Source organism: Pipistrellus hanaki (assembly GCF_964339955.1).
Source record: "Pipistrellus hanaki genome assembly, chromosome: 10".
In the NCBI taxonomy this organism is placed as follows: domain Eukaryota; kingdom Metazoa; phylum Chordata; class Mammalia; order Chiroptera; family Vespertilionidae; genus Pipistrellus; species Pipistrellus hanaki.
Genome location: NC_140512.1, coordinates 68,641,085 through 68,660,944, shown reverse-complemented (window position 1 = coordinate 68,660,944; position 19,860 = coordinate 68,641,085). Strand labels below are relative to the sequence as shown.

The 19,860-nt window shown below is 40.3% G+C and overlaps 1 pseudogene across 1 annotated transcript; it reads left to right on the top strand.

The window, feature by feature from the left end:
• Positions 1-581: 581 nt before the first annotated feature.
• LOC311629308 (GTPase IMAP family member 7-like) lies at positions 582-1,417 on the top strand (annotated as a pseudogene). The gene has a single exon. The product of its transcript is annotated as a GTPase IMAP family member 7-like (transcript).
• The last annotated feature ends 18,443 nt before the right edge of the window (positions 1,418-19,860 follow it).

Below are 19,860 nucleotides of genomic sequence, written 5' to 3'. Positions count from 1 at the left end.
ATTTTCTTCATCTATTATTGGAATGTATTGTAACAACTAATTTCCCATATTGAGTTATCCTAGTATTTATGAAATAAATTATGTAATCATGGTGTATTACATTTTTAGTGTCGAATAATTTATTTAGAATTTTTGTATTAATATTTCAAAATGAGATACATCTATAGCTTTACTTATTGGCGACCTCATTGGTAGCCTTTGGAATCAATATAATACTTTATTCATATAAGAATTGAAAGACTTACCTCCGTTTTATATGATCAGGAATAGCTCGCATCGCATTGAGATGATCAGATCGTTAAAGTTTTAAGTGAGTTCCCCAGTGAAAGCATCTGAACCTTGTACTCTTTTGTGGGGAGACTCTAATCTATTATTTTTCCCATAATAATTGAACTGTATCATCTCTCTGTTCTTCCTGGCATCAATATGAGTAATAGATCATTACAAATTTTTATGGAGAAAAAGAACAAAGAAAAGAGGTTTAGGAATTGCCCCCACTTAGCTAAGTTAACCCTTCTTCACTCTCCTTCCCTTCCATAAGGTCTTGTGAAGCCTTAGGCCCAGAACCTCTTGAAACAAACATGTCTGGCCATCAAGACAACACTCTGAGGATTGTTCTGGTGGGGAAAACTGGAAGTGGGAAAATGCAACAGGAAACAGCATCCTTAGGAGAAAAGCATTTAAATTTAAAATTGCTCCTCATGCTGCTACCAAGAGGTGTCAGAAAGAAGAGCAACAATGGAAAGGGAGGAAGCTTATTGTTGTGGATACCCCATAGTTTTTTGACACCAAGGTGACACTTAAGAAAACCTGTGAGGAAATCGGCCAGTATGTTCTAGCCTCCTACCCTGGGCCTCATGCCATCATCTTGGTACTACAGCTGGGCTGCTACAGAGAAGAGGATCAGAAAACAGTTGCATTGATCAAGACCTCTTTGGGAAGCCAGCCATGAAGCACATGATCATCTCGTTCACTGGCAAAGATGATTTGGGTGATCAGACACTGCATGACTTTGTAAAAGAAGCAAATGTAAACCTGAAAAGCATCATCAAGGAGTGTGGGAACCTCTACTGTGCCTTCAATAACAAGCAAAGTGATGAAGCTGAGAAGGAAAATCAAAAGCAGGAGCTGGTGGAGCTGATAGAGGAAATGGTATGGAAGAATGGAGGGGCTCACTTTTCTGATGCCATCTACAAGGGAGAAGGCTGCAACGTCAGGAAGAGGCCTTGAAGATAACCTATGATTATGAATTACAGAAGGGAATTAAACTACTTGAAGAAGAATGTGCTCAGGGAAAAATAAGCCAGGAGAAAAAGAGGAAGAAATACAAGCTCTAAAGATGAAGCATGAAGAACGATTTAACAGAACAAGCGGGAAGGAATATATTTGCATATGTTGTACAATGGATTTGGGATAAGCTTTCATATATATGGCATAGGTTTTTCAAATAGTGTAAATTTTCTTTTTAATTTACCATGATTTGTTACTGTGGTAGATTGTATTTTCAAAAGATGGATATAACAGTATCTTCTATCCACCTATTCTTATAATCTGAGCTTGCTTTTCCTTTTGTTGAGTTATAGGGGTCTGTGCCACTGCCTTGGAATTCCATGGACTTTGTGACTGCTTTGGCAAATAGTGGATGGCTGTGGCTTCTAAAGTTAGACAGGGAGGATGCCTCCTTGCTCTCTGGAGTATGTGCCCTTGGCACTTGGCCAACATGTGATGAGGAAGCCAGAGTTGTCCATCGAATCCACATGAAGAGGACATGAAATTACCGGCTCACTCCCCTGGCTGGTCTTTCATCCGCCAGCAGAACCAAATGCCAGCCATACAAGAGAGGCAAGATGGAAGTAGAGTCTCCAGCTGACAACTGAGCCATCTCAGATGAAGCAGCAAAGAGCAAAGATGGACCATCCCACTGCATTTCTGCCCATGTTTCAAGAGAAAAATAAATGATTGTTGTTGCTTTAAATCCCTAGGTTTCAGGACAGTTTGTTATGCAGTGACAGCTAACCAGAAGCATTCTCCCAGCTCATTCCTCACCAGTCCCCACAACGCCAACTAACTGAAGAAGTTAAAAAAAAAATTGGCATAATAATGGAATAATATATTATGGAGATTTCACAGGTTCAATATAGGACAATTCAAATTAGAAGTCCTTCATATAGCAGTGTTAGCACCACTGGTGATGCACATTATTTTAGTCCACTTCTCTGAGCTCCTTGTTAGTGAAGCAGCAGGCTTCTCCAGAAAGATGGTTCTGTGGTTCACGTGAGGCAGGAGAGTAAGAAGCTAGGAAATTTCCTGGGCAAGTGGGATGGGGAAACTGAGACGAGAAAATTACACAAAGCCAGACTGTTTAGCTGGCTTGCAACCAGCTTGTGAATCACAAAATTTATCTTCACCAACTAAGGGCACATGAAAGCAAGTGGCTTATACTCTCCTCTCTAATCAGAGGATACCTAGCTTTAACCACTCTGGTTTGGGAAGTAGAGCACAAAGACCCAATTAAAGCCATTTGTGCCAGCTAAACGCCAAGGGAAGATGAAGATGGGGGGGCAAGGAGGGGATTAAAGCCAGAAAAACCTAAGATAAAAGTAAAGCAGAACAAAGAATAATTTCACACTCTCCCATACACTCATTTTGATTAAAAATGCACCTGGAAAGCTGATGGAAAACAAAACAAAACAAAACAAAACAAACAAACAAACAAACAAACAAACAAAAAGGGATAGAAATCGCTCAGGACAAAAACTACTTTAGAGCAGACCCATGCCCAATTCTAGGCATGAACTTTTTATTTCTTCCTAAACTCTAAGGGTCCCCATGAGAGACTGCAGCCAGCAGAGCAGTGGGCAGTGACATCTGGACCTGGGCTCAACCTCTGATCCTGTCTCCAAGGCCCCGTTTTCCCCGACTTCCCAGTGAACTGAAGGAGCTCTGCCTAGGCTCAGTTCTTTCCTATACAAGCCAAAGCAGCCTTGCCTAGGTGCTCAGCTGTGGCTTCTTCTACCCTAAATTTTTCCTTTATTTCACTGTCCCCAGCTTTAATAAACATACTCTCAAAATCACCTGGACTTGTGTTTTGAAATCTTTCCTGCACCAAATCAAGAACCCATACACTACAGGGTAAAAAAAGAAGAGGACATCTGCCATACTCTCAACAATGAATATTACTTCAAAAACAAAAACAAAAACAAAAATAAAAATAAAAATAAAAATAAAAGGAAAAGAGCCCACACACTACAAGCCAGCCTGAGGACATCCCACTCTGAGCCCATTCCTGTCTGGTAGCACATGTACATCTGGAAATTATGAAATTTTCTTATTGTTTCTCTCTTTTATTTTTAAGGTACCCAACTTAAAATGTCTATTAAAACATTAACTTAAAGTCTCTTCTCTTTCAAATATTTTTCTTTGCCTTTGCAGATACATCCTTTGCTCTTCTTCACTATACCTCTTTGCCCAAGGAGGCCAACCTATGTGGATCACATTGTTATCCAATCCAAAGATTCTCCACTTTGGGTGTTGTATTCAAGAAGGAGACATGGTTGTCCCAAGGCAGTTTTATTTACTTGTAACAAATTAAGGAAACATGGGATTAATGTAAAAAGATCTATTGCCTCAAAGGGAGTCTTGGCCATACCTTAAACTACTTGGTCAATTACATGTTGGTTTATTCTTTGCATTGGCTACAGTTATACTGCTGAGTTCTTGTCAAGGTCATCCCATTTATAGCTGGACTGGTGTATTTGAATATTTAGCAAGAACAGCATCCTATCTAATAAAAGAGTAATATGCAAATTGACCATACCTCCAATACACCCGCAAGCCACACCCACCAGTCATTCAAGAGTGAGCATGCAAATTAACCAAACCAAGATGGCTGTGGCCACAGAGAGAGCAGGAGGCTTGGGTTTCCACAGTAATGGAGGGAGCCAAGCTTTCTGCACACCTGGCTGGCCTAGGCCTCCACTCAAGGCTACAAAGTTTCAATTATAGAAGATAAATAAATCCCAACAAAAATTGCTGCTGCTATGGAGCAAGCAGGAGGCTTGGCTCCACTCAAGGAAGCTAAGTTTTAATTATAGAAGATAAATAAATCCCAGATACCAGGCCTCCACTTGGGTCAGTGGAGACCATGGCTGGCCTGCAAATCACCACAGGCACCTCACCCAGGCCACCCCATATCCCAAGGGAACCCTCACCCTGATTTGGGACACATTTCAGGACAAACCAGCTAGCCCCCACCTGTACACCAGGCCTCTATCCTATCTAATAAAAGAGTAATATGCAAATTGACCATCACTCCAACACACAAGATGGCTGGCTGCCCCCATGTGGACACTTGTGGGATCACTTAACACAACTGGCATGGTTCAGGTTTCCACTCAGAGTCTGGTTTCTGGAGAAGGCCACACACTAAATGAAGAAAGACTAGAAAAAAGTTCATTTGGAAAAATGGGTGGCCAGGCAGGAGTCCACCTTTAGGGGGAGGAATACCCAGTGCTCTGGCCTTTTAGCATCCCTTTTATTGAGGTTCTGAGATAAAGACATTCTTTAGGCAGGAAATTCCAACAACAGAAAATCAATAAGAATTTACATATGATTAACAAATTGAAGTTGCTCAACTACATTATCTCAACTAAACAATGAGTTGATAACTCCAATCATTCAGAGCCATTAAGGTTGGCCAGCCTTTTTTATATTTGACTACTAGTGGCTCAACCTAAATAATGAGTTAATAGCTCCAACCACTCAGAGTCATTAAGGTTGGCCAGCTCTTTTTACATTTGACAACTAGCTACAATGTTCGGTTTCCAGCAGACACAAGATGGCCACCACAAGATGGCCAGCAGGAAAGGGCAGGTGGGAGGGACCAGGTCTGCAAGGGAGGGCAGTTGTGTGCAATCAAGCCACAGGGGAGGGCAGTTGGAAGGGACCAGGCCTGCAATGGAGGGCAGTTAGGGGTGATCAGGTTAACAGAGGAGGAAATTGGGGGTGACAGGGCCTGCAGGGAAGGGTAGTTGGAGGGGGACCCAGGTCTGCAAGGGAGAGCCGTTGGGGGGCCAAGCCTGCAGGGGAGGGAAGTTAGGAGTGACCAGGCCTGCAAGGAAGGATAGTTAGGGGCAAATAGGTTGTCAGGGAAGCAGTTAGGCATCAATCAGGCTGGCAGGAGAATGATTAGGGGGTGATCAGGCTGGCAGGTATAAGTGGTTAGGGGCAATCAGGAAGGTAGGCAGATGAGCAGTTGAGATCCAGTAATCCTAGATTGTCAGAGGGCTGTCCCAGATTGGAGAGGGTGCAGGATATGCTGAGGGACACCCCCCCCCCCCCATGCATGAATTTCTTGCACCAGGCCTCTAGTGTGTGTGTGTGTGTGTGTGTGTGTGTGTGTGTGTATGTATGTATGTGTATATCTATATCTATATCTATATCTATATCTATATCTATATCTATATCTATATCTATATCTATATCTATCTCTATCTATCTATCTATCTATCTATCTATCTATCTATCTATCTATATACAATATATATATATATCTCCAGCAACTGGAAGGCCATAACAGTCAAAACAACAGATCACTATGATGCCCTTTGTGGCCAGAAAACAGGCTTGATCTAGGGGTGGAGCCAGCCAGCCAACCTCTTGCAGCCTCTACCCCAGGCTAGCCTAGCCCTGATTGCATCCTTACCCCATTAGGGGATGGGGCTGGTGAGCCAACCTCCTGTAGTACCTCCCCCTGCGCAGGCCCACCCATAACAGCCCCCCCTCCAACCCCAAGCAGGGGTAGGGCTGGCTGGCCAACCACTCCAATCATCCCCCCAACCCAATTGGGGGTGGTGCCTGCCTGCCAATCACCCAGTGCTCCTCCCCCAGCCATCCCTGCCAATATTCCACTGTCTCCTCCTCCCAAAAGGCCCATCCCCAATTTGGCAATTGGGGCCAGGCCAACCAGACACCACTTGAACACAAATTCTTGCACTGGGTTTCTAGTTTAGTAAGAATGGCCTAGATCTTAAGACTCTTGTCCTCTCTAACAACATCAACAGGATCTCTGGCTCTCTGAGTTCAGCTTGGATTCTGCCAATGGAAATTCCAAGCAGGAGATCTTTTCTGGGTAGAAAATCAAGGTAGGGGTGTTTGTTCTCCCACCTCTCTCCCAACAAGGCCATCTCTGATTAGCTGCAACCCTAACCCAAATGTCATACCTTCTGTTGAATGGAGAAGAGACCACCCAAGAAGCAGAGACCCCTACCCGGGAAACAACTCCAACTAGCCAATTGCGGAGTCAAATAACAAATTTTATTACAGATTCGAATCTGGGCTGCCGCCGCCAGGATGGAGCAGGCGACAAACAGCAGCAAGCAGTTACAAATCCAGCTTTTTATGCACATTTCAAATAAGGGGGTGGAGGTCATTTCTATATCGCTTAACCTTGTGGTTGCATGCATCGGCCAGATGGCCTAATCTCCCTTCTTGGTTCCTTCTGTTCTTTTAGCCTTGACTAACCCAGACTGTTGATTTGGCCTTCAGGTCCAGGAGGGGGAGGGAGGAGTAACTTTCTACCCTCCAGGCAAGGTCAGTAATTTTCCACTCCTCAGCAAGTAATCGAAGGTCGAAGTCAGATAGCAAGGCTAAAATTCAAACAGCAGTTTTTACCAAAGTATGGTTGCCACTATATTTCACCTTCTATACTCAACTCTTTTTCTGTGTTCCTGTTTTCTTAACCCGCTTTCAGTTAGGGTACAATTTCCTCACTGTTTCCAGAAGTCTCTCCTGTCACTTGTATACCTTGTGCACAGCTTGCAGGAAACCCTTGCACTTGACTTTCCCCCAATTACCTAGTTATAATGGGCCATCTCTGCTGCTAGAATCCTGATGGACAATTCTTAACAATACCCAACATCTTTTCTCTTTCAGACATACACTGACCATTATTAATGTTTCTTTTTTAAATCCCCTCTAGTGTTTTCTGACACCAGACTCTCTTTCCTGACAGCTGAAATCTATGTCATTGCCCAAGCAGAATGTTATGTATTCATACCTGATGAGTCCACTAATGTATTATCTTTTCAAAATCACATGAGAATACCAGTCAATTCCCTGAGCGATTTAGACCCCCAGCTCAGGAGTGTTGCAAAGTCAGTAGTTTGGCTCATGGTGTTCTGAGTGGAAAATGTTATTCCTGATTTTGGGAATTGATGTCTTAACCCATGTTTTCACTTGGAATTGTATTGTTGCTGTGGCATATGAGAGAGTAGCCAACAAAAGAGCCATTTCCATGCTTTTGAAGACCCTTGCTTACCTCTAAGAGCACATTGTAGAAGGAGGGGGTGGCATATGAAATTGTGAAAGCCGGTCACCATGCATGAGTCTTAGTGATAGATGTTCAAGAGTCTCAAGTCTGGGCAGTTCTTACTAGATGCTAAAATGTTGCATAGTATTTTACAGAGGAACTCCAATGGAATGAGCTTGATCTGAAGGACTACAAAGAAGAAATCAACATATAATTAATCAAACAATGTATGGAAGCAATGGCTAAGCCTCCCTTAGGAGAAGCAGAGCTTTGAAAAATATTCGCCTGCCTTCTTTACTTGTTACAACTGAAAATAGAACTTTTTCTCCCACTAAGACTGTGTTCCTTTGAACCCATTGTGTTCTGTTATACTGAGGAAGGTCATGGAGAAGATGTGACCTCTGGTTGACCTGAAGTCTGGACCAAATAGGCCTTCAGCTTGCCTTTTCCCCTCCAGGAGCTGCCTCAAGGACACAGCCTTGAGATAGTAATGTGTTGTTGAGACCATCTGGATGGTGTATCTGACTCAGCCCAGCTACATAATTTTTTCAAATCTGGCAGGCAAGTGTAGAGAATATTTGTCTCTGAGCCACCCAAGTCAAGGTTTGTAAGTCAGTTTCCTGGCTTATTAAACTGTCACCTGCCCATCTGCCATGGCCTGCTTCTCTCTTGAGTCTCTCCCGCCCTCTATATAGGGGCCAGTTTCAGATTATTATTCCCAGGAGGTTTGGAACCAACATGAGCTTTTAAAACAGCAGTCTCATATATGTTTTTAATCTAAGGCAATTGTCCTCAAGTACTTCCTTCCTGTTAAAAAGCATCTTAATTTTCTAAAATTCTTTCTAAATCAGAATTTAGAATCAACGAATTGCCATGTTGCAGAAAATCGTCATCTTCTCCTCCTCCATAAAGGGCTGAGATCTCAGCTCTACGTCTGGGTCCCAGCCACTCACATACGTGTGCACATCAAGGAAAGATATCTGCGCTGAGCACACAAGTGGTTGTTGGATAGGGCGTGGGGGCTGAGTGTAGGTGGGGTGGGCAGGGATTACTAAAGGACATGAGGAAACCAATAGACCAATTGTCTTGGTTGGGTGATAGTTTCACTGGTGAATACATATGTAAAAATACAGTAAGTTCTCTGCTCTAATTATATGCAGCATATTATGTGTCAAGATGCTTATTCATATCTTTTTTTTCCATTTAAAATTGGGGTGTCTTTTTATGAATGGATTGTTAGAGTTCTTTATACATTCTGTTATTTTTTAAATTCACCATTGTTTAAAGTGTTACATATGTCTCCCTTTTCCCCCATTGATCTCTCCCTGGTTGCTCCCATCCTCGACCCCCAGTACATACCCTCACCCCCCTACTGTCTGTGTCCGTAGGTTATGATTATATGCAGCATACTAGTCCTTTTGGGGTGTGAATGATATACATTCTGTTCTTTTTCAGATCTTTATCAAGAATATTTAAAAGTTTTTATCAGATGTGTGATTTGCAAAATTTTCTCCCAGTTCATAGCTTGATCTTATTTCTGTCATTTCCTTGTTGACCCAAATATACTTTGCTGATTATTTTTAATTCTATTTCTCTAATATGCACCCTTTTTTCTTCCAAAATAATAATTTTTATTTCATTAAATTTATTGGGGTGACATTGATCAATTAAAAAAAAGTTTTCAAATATTCAGTCCTATCATATAACATCCATATATTGTATTGTATGTTCACCACCCCATAGTCAAGTCTCCTTCCATCACCATATATATCTTACCATTTTCTATCTGTCCCCAAAACCCCTTTTTTCTCTGGTAACTACCATACTCTTGTATGTCAATGAGTATCCATTTGCTTGCGAAACGGGACATATGGGTGTGAGGACACCTGTCAGGACTTGAGCCAAATAAAGCAGAGATGGGGTTAAATTATATATGAGCTTTTATTCCAATAATGCCGGTAGTATAGGGAGAGCACTTGGTCACCCTGGAAATTCTGCTCTGAGAAACTCCCCCTTTCAATTAGCTGACTATATACACAAAAGGGAGAAGATAGTTTCATGCAGCTGCAAGCTGCAAATGTAGCATGGAAAGAGGAGGATAGAGTCTGCAGTTCAGACTTCGGGAGTTCAAAGTCCAATAACAAGGTGATTAATCTTCTATAATGTTACAAACAGCTCAGCCCATTCCTGGGACTGGAGAATGGTCAGTGTTCCGGAAGAGTCAGGAGAGTCAGGGTCCGAGCAACCAAACCAAAGTGTGCCATGTCCTTGGTCTGATCTCAAAATGTATTTCTTTTCTGAGTCATGGACCCATGGAGGCATCTTATCTTTTTATAGCCTTGTTTCATCCTTCAGTTTCCCAGTGTCTGTAAGAAAACTTCTTTTCTAGAGTTAGTAAGGTGAATAATTGTTAGACAACTGTGGCTCTATTATTTTTAATGACACTTTATTCTTTTATTTTTATTTTTTAAAATAAATCTTTATTGCTCAGATTATTACAATTGTTTCTCCTCCCGCCCCCCATAGCTCCCATTCACCCAGTTCCCTCTGCCCTTACCCCATTTTCCTCATCCATAGGTGTACGATTTTAATCCAGTCTCTTCCAGCATCCCCAAACCTTTTCCCCCCTGATAATTATCAATCCACTCCCTTTTTTTGCCCCTGATTCTATTATATTCACCAGTTTATTCTGTTCCTCAGATTTTTAATTCACTTGATTTTTAGATTCACTTGTTGATATATATGTATTTGTTGATCATAATTTTTTATCTTTTTTCTTCTTCTTTCTCTTCTTAAAGAATACCTTTCAGCGTTTCATATAATACTGGTTTGGTGATGATGAACTCCTTTAGCTTTTTCTTATCTGTGAAGCTCTTTATCTGCCCTTCAATTCTGAATGATTACTTTGCTGGGTAGAGTAATCCTGGTAGTAGGTTCTTGCTATTCATAACTTTGAATATTTCTTGCCACTCCCATCTGGCCTGCATAGTTTCTGTTGAGAAATCAGCCGATAGTCTTATGGCTGCTCCCTTATAGGTAACCAACTGCTTTTCTTTTGCTGCTTGTAAAACTCTCTCTTTGTCTTTTGCTCTTGGCATTTAAATTATGATATGTCTTAGTGTGGTCCTCTTTGGATTCCTCTTGTTTGGGATTCCATGGCTTCCTGGACTTATAAGTCTATTTCTTTCACCAGGTGGGGGAAGTTTTCTGACATTATTTCTTCAACTAGGTTTTCAGTATCTTGCACTCTCACTTCTTCAGGCACCCCCATAATTCTGATGTTGGTACACTTGAAGTTGTCCCTGAGGCTCCTTACACTATCTTCAACTTTCTGGATTTACCAAAGTGTAAAATACTAATGATATGCTAAGGCTGCTCAACCACTCATTCTGACATGCACTGACCACCAGGGGGCAGATTCTCTGACAGGTTAGCTTGCTGCTGGGGTCAGGCTGATCAGGACTGAGCTAGATGGGTCAGACACACCCTGGAGCCCTTTTGTAGTCCCTCCCTGGCCCCAGTCATGCATTGGGGGGGGGGGGGTCCCCTAGGCCTGGCCTACACCCTCTCACAATCCAGGACCTCTATGGGGATGTCAGAGAGCTGGTTTTGGCCGGATCCCACAGACCCGGCCGAGGGACCCCACTGGTGCACAAATCCATGCACTGGGCCTCTAGTACATAGATAAAGGTGTCACTTGTTGGAAAAAAGTAAAAACTGAAATAAAAGTTAAAAATAACGTAAAATGGTATCTAAATATTTACTTAAACTATGCATACAAAAGTCCTAAAACCACTCCTCTCTAGTGTGTGCCAACATTATCAATACACCAATGGAAATGTTCAGTGCTGATGAATCTTTTTGGGACACTGGCTATATTTTGCTGCTTAGCATCTGATTTACTCTTTCTGGGAGCTTTCCTTTGGAAACACCCCTTCTCCACTCCCAGTCCCAGCGCTGCTACGGTATGACTCTAACTTTTACCCACAGCCCATTCCTAAAGCCACCAAATGGGTTTATGGATGGGCTGTGGTCCAGGTTCATTCACAAAATGCTGGGATTTTTGTTGGAATGGTTTACTAGCTTTAAAAAAATAATGTAAGCTGGCGCCCAAAACCCTCTCATGTAGTGGGTCTGACTGAGAGTAACACTAACACAGAAAGCAGAGCTGAGAGGTGGAGGGAGCCAGGGAGGGAGAGAGAGAAGGAATAAGAAGAGGAGGAGGGGAAGTAGGAGAAGGAGGAGGAATTGATACCAGACAAAACAGGTTGGAGACCACCTGTCACCACTTGCGCCAAATGAAGCAGAGACGGGGTTGGATCACTTATGAGCATTTATTCCAATAATGCCGCAGCAGCGGTCACCCTGAAAATTCACCCCCTTGCTAGTTGGCTGATTATATACGATTGAGGGCTAAGATAGCTACATGCAGCTGTGAGCTGCAACTGTAGCAGGCAAAAGGTTGGGTCGGGCCTGCAGTCAGACCTTCAGAAGCTCAAAGGCAGATAACAAGGTGGCTAATCTGTGATGCTATAAACAGTTCAGCCCATTCCTGGGACTGGAGAAGGGTCAGATGGTCAGCATTCTTGAGTCCAACTCCTGGAGGGAGTCAGGGTCCAGGCACAGCAACCAAATCAAAGTGTGCCCTGTCCTTGGGCTGTTCTCAAAATGTATTTCTTTTCTGAGTCATGGACCCTACGAGGCATCTTATCTTTTTACAGCTTGTTTCATCCTTCAGTTTCCCAGGGTCTGTAAGAAAACTTCTTATCTATAGTTAGTAAGGTGAATAATCATTAGCCAACTGTGGTTCTATTCTCATTTCATGCCCTTCTTTCCCCCTGCCTCCCATCAGAATCATAAGAGAAAGGAAAGAAAAAGCAGAGGGAGGAGAAGGGAGGAGGGAAGAAGGGAGGGGAGGACAGGAAGAGTGAGTGGAGCCAAGACCGGTTTGGCTCAAAGGATAGAGCGTCGGCTTGGGGACTGAAGGGTCCCGGGTTCGATTCTGGTCAAGGGCATGTACCTTGGTTGCGGGCATATCCCCAGTAGGGGGTGTGCAAGAGGCAGCTGATAGATGACTCTCTCATCGATGTTTCTAACTCTCTATCTCTCTCCCTTCCTCTCTGTACAAAATCAATAAAAATATATTAAATAAAAAAGAGTGAGTGGAGATATGACTGGAGAAGTCTCTGCATTTTTAATTATCTGAGGTGATAAATTTCCTTTTTGCTTAAGCTGTTGTGAGTTGAAATTCTGTTACCTGCCATAAAAGGACCCTGACTGATTCAATTGCCTACTTAGAACCAGAGACAAAAGGGTAAAAGTAACAAGAACGTTGCCAAACACGCAGAGTAGACCAAGCTGGCTCTAACTGCCGAAAGTAGACCAAAAAGTTAGAAAGCATACAAAAGTTTGCCAAAGCATCCCAGGTTTCAGAAAGTTATCTAAGGAGATCCCTTCCTGATTCTGGGGCTGGGTATAACTGCTTCAAAGTATGTTACAGGACTCCAGGGTAGGAGGAATAGGGGAAACTGAGACAGAGAAATCAGGACAAGGCCAAACAGTATGAGTAATTTTCAGCCAGCTTGCAACTAACAAACTATTATCTTCCCCAACCAAGGATGCAGAGCAAATGGTCAAAATACTTCCTTAATGAGAGAATGCATAAAGGGAGGAGAAAAGGAGAAAGGAAAAAAGGAAGTTTTACTCCTTAAGGAGAAAAACCAGCAGTCTCATGGCTCGACAAGATAAAATTGCCAGAATTCTGGGAAGACCACAAGAAAACCTTGAGACTTAATCTGCACCAAGATACTCAGCAAAAGAATCTTTTGAAACCTACAGACAGGAGGAGGGTGTATTACTCCTCGAACTTGTTACAGACACTCGCTTTTCTGAATTAGCCGGAAAAGCTCATCTATGCTCCAAGTCAGATGAAAGCTTGCTTTGCTTTCTCTCTTTTTTCTCCATTTTTAAAATTAAGGTGTTATATGTGTACATATCTTACCATTGCTCCTCCCACCCCATTCCCATACATGCCCTCACCCCCCAGTCTTTTACGTCCATTGGTTATGCTTATATACATGCATACAAGTCCTTCTGTTGATCTCTTATCTTCCCCATCTCTCCCTAACCTTTCCCCTGTAATTTGACAATCTGTTTGATGCTTTACTGCCTATCTTTTTGTTCATCAGTTTATAATGTTCTTTATTATCCAAAAATGAGTGAGATCATGTGGTATTTTCCTTCATTGACTGGCTTATTTCACTTAGCATAATGTTCTCCAGTTCCATCCAGGTTGCTGCGAATGGTAAGAATTCCTTCTTTTTTATGGCAGCATAGTATTCCATTGTGTATATGTACCATAGTTTTTTGATCCAATCATCTGCTGATGGGCACCTAGGCTGTTTCCTAATTCTAGCTATTGTAAATTGTGCTTCTATGAACATAGGGGTGCATATATCCTTTCTGGTTGGTATTTCTATTTTCCTAGAATATATTCCTAAGAGTGGGATTACTGGGTCAAATGGGAGTTTCATTTTTAGTTTTTTGAGGAAACTCCATACTGTTCTCCACAGTGGCTGCACCAGTTTGCATTCCTACAAGCAGTGCACGAGGGTTCCGTTTTCTCCGCATCCTCACCAACACTTGTTGATTTGTTGATGATAGTCATTCTGACAGGTACCGTATTGTCATTTTGATTTACATCTCTTGGATAATTAGTGACTTTGAGCATGTTTTCATGTGCCTCTTGGCCTTCCTTCTGTCTTCTTTTGAAAAGATTCTATTTAGGTGCTTTGACAAATTTTTTATTGGATCATTTATCTTCCCTTTATTAAGTTGTATAAGTTGCCTGTATATGTTGGAGATTAAACCTTTAGCAGTGATAACATTTGCAAATATGTTCTCCCATACAGCAGGCTTTCTTGTTCTTTTGTTGATGGTTTCTTTTGCTGTTAAAAAGCTTTTATTTTGATGTAGTCCGATTTGTTTATTTTGCCTTTACTTACATTACCCTAGGACCATGGTCGACAATCTGTGGCTCATGAGCCACATATGGCTCTTTGGCCCCTTGAGTGTGGCTCAAATATCACAGCCTGAGCGAGAAGTAGTATTAGAAGAAGTTTAAGTTTAAAAAATTTGGCTCTCAAAAGAAATTTCAATCTTTGTACTGTTGATATTTGGCTCTGTCGACTAATGACTTTGCCAAACACTGCCCTATTAGCAGTATCAGTGAAGAAGTTCTTTCGGTATATGTCTGAGATTTTGCTGCCTATGGATTCCACTAGTATTTTTAGGGTTTCCCATCTATGTTTAAGTCCTGTGTCAATTTTGAGTATATTTTTGTGTATGGAGTAAGTTGGTGGTCTAGTTTCATTTTTTTGCATGTATCTGTCCAATTTTCCCAGTACCATTTGTTGAAGAGACTGTTGTGACTTTATTGTATGTTCTTGCCTCCTTTGTCAAATATTAATTGAGCATAGTGGTTTGGGTCGACATCTGGATTCTCTATTCTATTGCATTGATCTATATGTTTGTGACAGTACTAGGCTGTTTTGAGAACAGTGGCTTTGTAATATAGCTTGAAATTTGGTATTGAGATCCCTCCTACTTTATTCTTCTTTCTCAAGATTGCTATGGCTATTCGGGGTCTCTTTTTGTTCCAGATGAATTTTTGGACAGTTCTTTCTAGGTCTGTGAAATATGCCGTTGGTATTTTAATGGGGAGTGCATTGAATCTATAGATTGCTTTGGGTAGTACGGACATTTTTAATTATGTAAATTCTAAATCCATGAACACGGTATGTTCTTCGATCTGTTTAGGTCCTCCTCTATCTCTTTTATTTTCAGTGTACTGTAGTTTTTCGTGTATAGGTCTGTTACCTCCTTACTTAAGTTTATTCATCGGTATCTTAATTTTTTTGTGCGATTGTAAGTGGGATTGCTTTTTTAGTCTCTGTTTCTGTAAGTTCACTATTGGTGTATAGAAATGCCATAGATTTCTTGGCATTAATTTTGTATCCTGCTACATTGCCGAATTCATTTATTAAGTCTATTAGTTTTTTGATGGAGACTTTTGGGTTTTTTATGTACAATATCATTTATCTGCAAATAAGGACAGCTTTACTTCTTTTTTCCAATTTGGATGCCTTTTATTTCTTCTTCTTGTCAATTGCAATGGCTAATACTTCCAGTACTATGTCAAACAGGAGTGGTGAGAGTGGGCATCCCTGCCTTGTTCCTGTTCTTAGGGGAAATGGTTTTAGTTTTTGCCCATTGAGTATGATTTTTGCTGGGGATTTATCATATATAGCTTTTATTATGTTGAGGAACCATTCTTCTATTCCCATATTGTTGAGAGTTTTTATCAAGAAAGGGTATTGGATTTTGTCAAATGTTTTTTTTGCATCAATTGATATGACTATATGATTTTCATTTCTCAATTTGTTTATGTGATGTATCACATTTATTGATTTGCAGATATTGTACCATCATTGCATTCCTGGAATAAATCCTACTTGTTGATGGTGTATGATCTTTCTGATGTACTGCTGGATCTGACTTACTAGATTTTGTTGAGGATTTTGGCATCTATATTCATGAGGGATATTGGCTTGTAATTCTCTTTCATTGTGTTGTCTTCATTTGGTTTTGGTATTAGGGTGATGATGGCTTCATAGAAGGAGCTTGGAAGTGTTCCTTCCTCTTGAATTTTTTGGAATAGTTTGAGGAGGACAGGTTTCAGTTCTTCCTTGAATGTTTGGTAAAACTCACCTTTGAAGCCATCTGGCCTTGGGCTTTTGTTTGCTGGGAGCTTTTTGATGACTGCTTCAGTTTCTTCCATAGTTATTGGCCTACTAAACTGGTTAGAATCTTCCTGATTGAGTTTTGGAAGGTTGTATTTTTCTAGGAATATGTCCATTTCTTCTAGGTTGTCCAGTTTATTGGAATAAAGTTGTTTGTAGTATTTCTTTTTAAATAATTCTTTGTATTTATGTGGGGTTTGTTGTTATTTCACCTCTTTCATTTCTGATTTTGTTTATTTGTGTCCTCTCTTTTTGCTTTTTGTTGAGCTTGGCTAGAGGTTCATCAATCTTGTTTATCCTTTCAAAGAACCAGCTCTTGGTTTTATTTATCTTTTGTATTTCTTTTTGTCTCTATGCCATTTACAATATCTCTGCTCTGATCTTTATTATTTCCTTCCTTCTACTTACACTGGGTTTTTCTTGTTGCTCTCTTTCTAACTATTTGAGTTGAAGAGTTAGGTAATTTATTACCATTGTTTCTTTTTTCTTTCTTTTTTCTTTTTTTCAGTAGGCTTGTAGAGCTATGAACTTCCCTCTCAAGAATGGTTTTGCTGTGCCTCATACATTTTAAATTTTTGTGTTTTCATTGTCATTTGTTGCCATGATGTGTTTTATTTCTTCCTTGATTTCTCTGGTAACCCAGTCATTGTTTAATATTATGCTGTTTAGTGTCCATGTGTTTGATTCCATTGCTTTGTTTTTATGTAGTTGATTTCCAGTTTTATGCTATTGTGGTTCGAGAAGATGCTTTATCTTCTTGAATTTGAAGAGACCTTGCCTGAGACCCAATATATGGTCTATCTTTGAAAATTAGCCATGCACACTTGAGAAGAATGTATATTCTGTGATTTTGGGGTGAAATTTTCTGAAGATGTCAATTAATTCTATCTGGTCTAGTGAGTCATTTAGGATTCATATTTCTTTGCTGATTTTTTGTTTAGAGGATTTGTTCAATGGTGATAGTGGGGTATTAAAATCTCCTACTATGGTTGTATTTCTGTCAATATCTCCCTTAATATCCTCCAGGAGATTTTTATGTGTTTGGGTGCTCCTGTATTGGGTATATATTGTTTACCAGAGTTATTTCTTCTTGTTGGATTGCTCCCTTTAGTATTACGAAGTGGCCTTCCTTATCTCTTGTTATATTCCTCACTTACTCACTTAGACATCTAATTTGTCAGATATAAGTATTGCTACCCCAGCTTTTTTTTTTTTTTTTTTTTTTTCATTTCCATTGGCCTGGAAAACCTTTTCCCAGCCCTTCACTCTCAGTCTGTGTGCGTCATTTTTTTTCTGAGGTGGGTTTCTTGTAGACAGCAAATATATGGGTCTTGTTTTCTTATCCAATCTGTTACCCTATGTCTTTTGATTGGTGAACTTAATGCATTTACATTTAAAGTTATTATTGATAGGTACTTTTTGTACACATTTTTTTAAACTTTGTTTAGCCACTTAAAGAAAATCTGCTTATGGAACAATTGGCCTCAAATCCATTCCAAGTTTTATTTCTATTTTCCAATAAAATTAATTTATTGGAATTTTTTTCAAATATATATATATTTAAAGCAGACCCTTTAGCATTTCTTGCATTTCTGGTTTGATGGTAAAAAATTCCCTTAGTCCTTTTTTGTCTGTGAAGTTTCTGATTTCACCTTCAATTTTGATTGATAGCCTTGCTGGGTACAGTATTCTTGGACCCTTCCTTTGCATGACTTTGTATATTTCATTCCATTCCATTCTGGCCTGATGAGTTTCTGTTCAGAAATCAGTTGCTAGTCTGATGGGGGTTCCTTTATATATAACTTTCTGTCTCTGGTTGCTTTTTATATTCTTATTTTGTCATTGGTGTTTGCCAACTTAATTATAATGTGCCTTGGCGTCGGTCTTTTGGGGTTCATTTTGCTTGGGACTCTGTGAGCTTCTTGGATTTGTGTGGGTTTTTTCTTCCCTATATCAGGGAAGTTTTCGTTCACTATTTCTTCAAACAGGTTTTCTATTTCTTGCTCAGTTTCCTATCCTTCTGGAACCCCTATTGTGAGGATGTTGTTTTGTTTTGTGTTGTCCCAAAGTTTCCTTAAGCTTTCCTCCTGCTTTTTAATTTTTTTTTTTTTCTAGAAGCTGCTCTACTTGTGTATTTTTTCCCCACCTTGTCTTCTAGCTTGCTGATGTGGTCTTCTGCTTATTCTAGTATACTCTTGATACTTTATATGGAGTTCTTTGCAGCAGCGATGTCATTTTTTATTTCTTCTTGGTTCTTCATTTCTATTGGTTTTTACTCATATTGTTAAATTTATCTTCCATTCTTTTCATCCACCTTATGACCATTTTTATGAATTCTTTCTCTCACAGGTTTCCTGCCTCTATTTTGTTTATTTATTTTACTGGTGATGCCTGCTTTTCTTTTATATGTGGGCTGTTTCTTTATCTTCCCAAGGTCTCTCTTTTCCGAATGTCTGGTTATGTAGTTCTCTCTCTCCTTTCTGTGGTGCAGTGTAGAGCTCCTCTGAATCCTCGTGTTTGCACCAATTGGGAACTGGTGTTCTGGGGCTTGCAGCTGTTTGGTGGTTGTTGCAGTTGTAGATTTTCAAACTTCTGATAACATCCACTTTCCCCTTCAAGATGGCGTGTTCTCTGCATCTGAGTCCATAGCTCCGGGAGGGACCCAGTAGTAGTGGGGGAATCCCATTCAGAAGTCCCCCATCTTCTCCTGGAGTATAGCTGTCCCTTAACTTGGCAACAAATACTTCCCATGCGACCCTCAGCTGTTCTTTCTTTCTGCCTCAGGACAAGGCTCAAGACCCATCTGTCTATTCCACCGCCATTTTTCTTCCTCTGTCCTTTGCTTTCTCAATAAAGGTGCATGCTTTTATTGCTTTAATAAGTTGGCTTTTCACAATGCAGCCAATGTTTCTTGTATTAATTCATTTATGTGAGAAGATAAGGATCAGGGTTGGGGACAGCCCTCTCCCTCTAGTTCAGGGGGGCTGTCCTGTCTAGATACACTTCTCTGGTGTTGGTGAGAGGTGCCTATAATAGGTAAGACTTTAAAACACAGCAGACATTATGCACAAATTATAAAATAATAATCTGAATGAGTAATTTTTGGGGAGGTGGGGAAAATTTATTTTTTTTGGAAAATAAATATACAACTTGAAGTGGATTTGAGGCCAATTGTTGCATAAGCAGATTTTCTTTAAGTGACTAAACAATTTTAAAAAGCAAGTAACAATAAAAAAAATGTTTCTGATACAGGACCAGCAGTACAAAATAATAGTGTACAAGTACCTGGATAATAGTGCAACTTTTAAGTACATGTTGTTGACTGCCCATAGTTCATGAAGAGTTACAACTCCACACTTCAACATCAACATGCTGACAGTTCCTAAAGAAAACTACTTAAAAAAAGGTATATCCAGATGTTCCTCAGTTGACCAACTCCATCTAAGATTAGATGTGCAGAAGGCTTAGATAGATTCAGTTTAAGCCACATGCAGCATGTTACTGGATCAATTTTGTAAAATAGGGTTTCAGAACAATATCAGTAAGATAAGGGAAGAAATAATGGAGGAATGAAGTCCTAATTACTATATAAGCATTTTTTTGATAGTAGGGGGAACCTTTTACAGACAGTTACGAACAAAGAAAAGGCAAATAAACATTTTTTTTTGTACAAGAAATTTAACACATTCTGTACAATATCCCACTTTGCTGTCATCATTTGTATAAACTCTTCACAGTTTTCTTAATCAT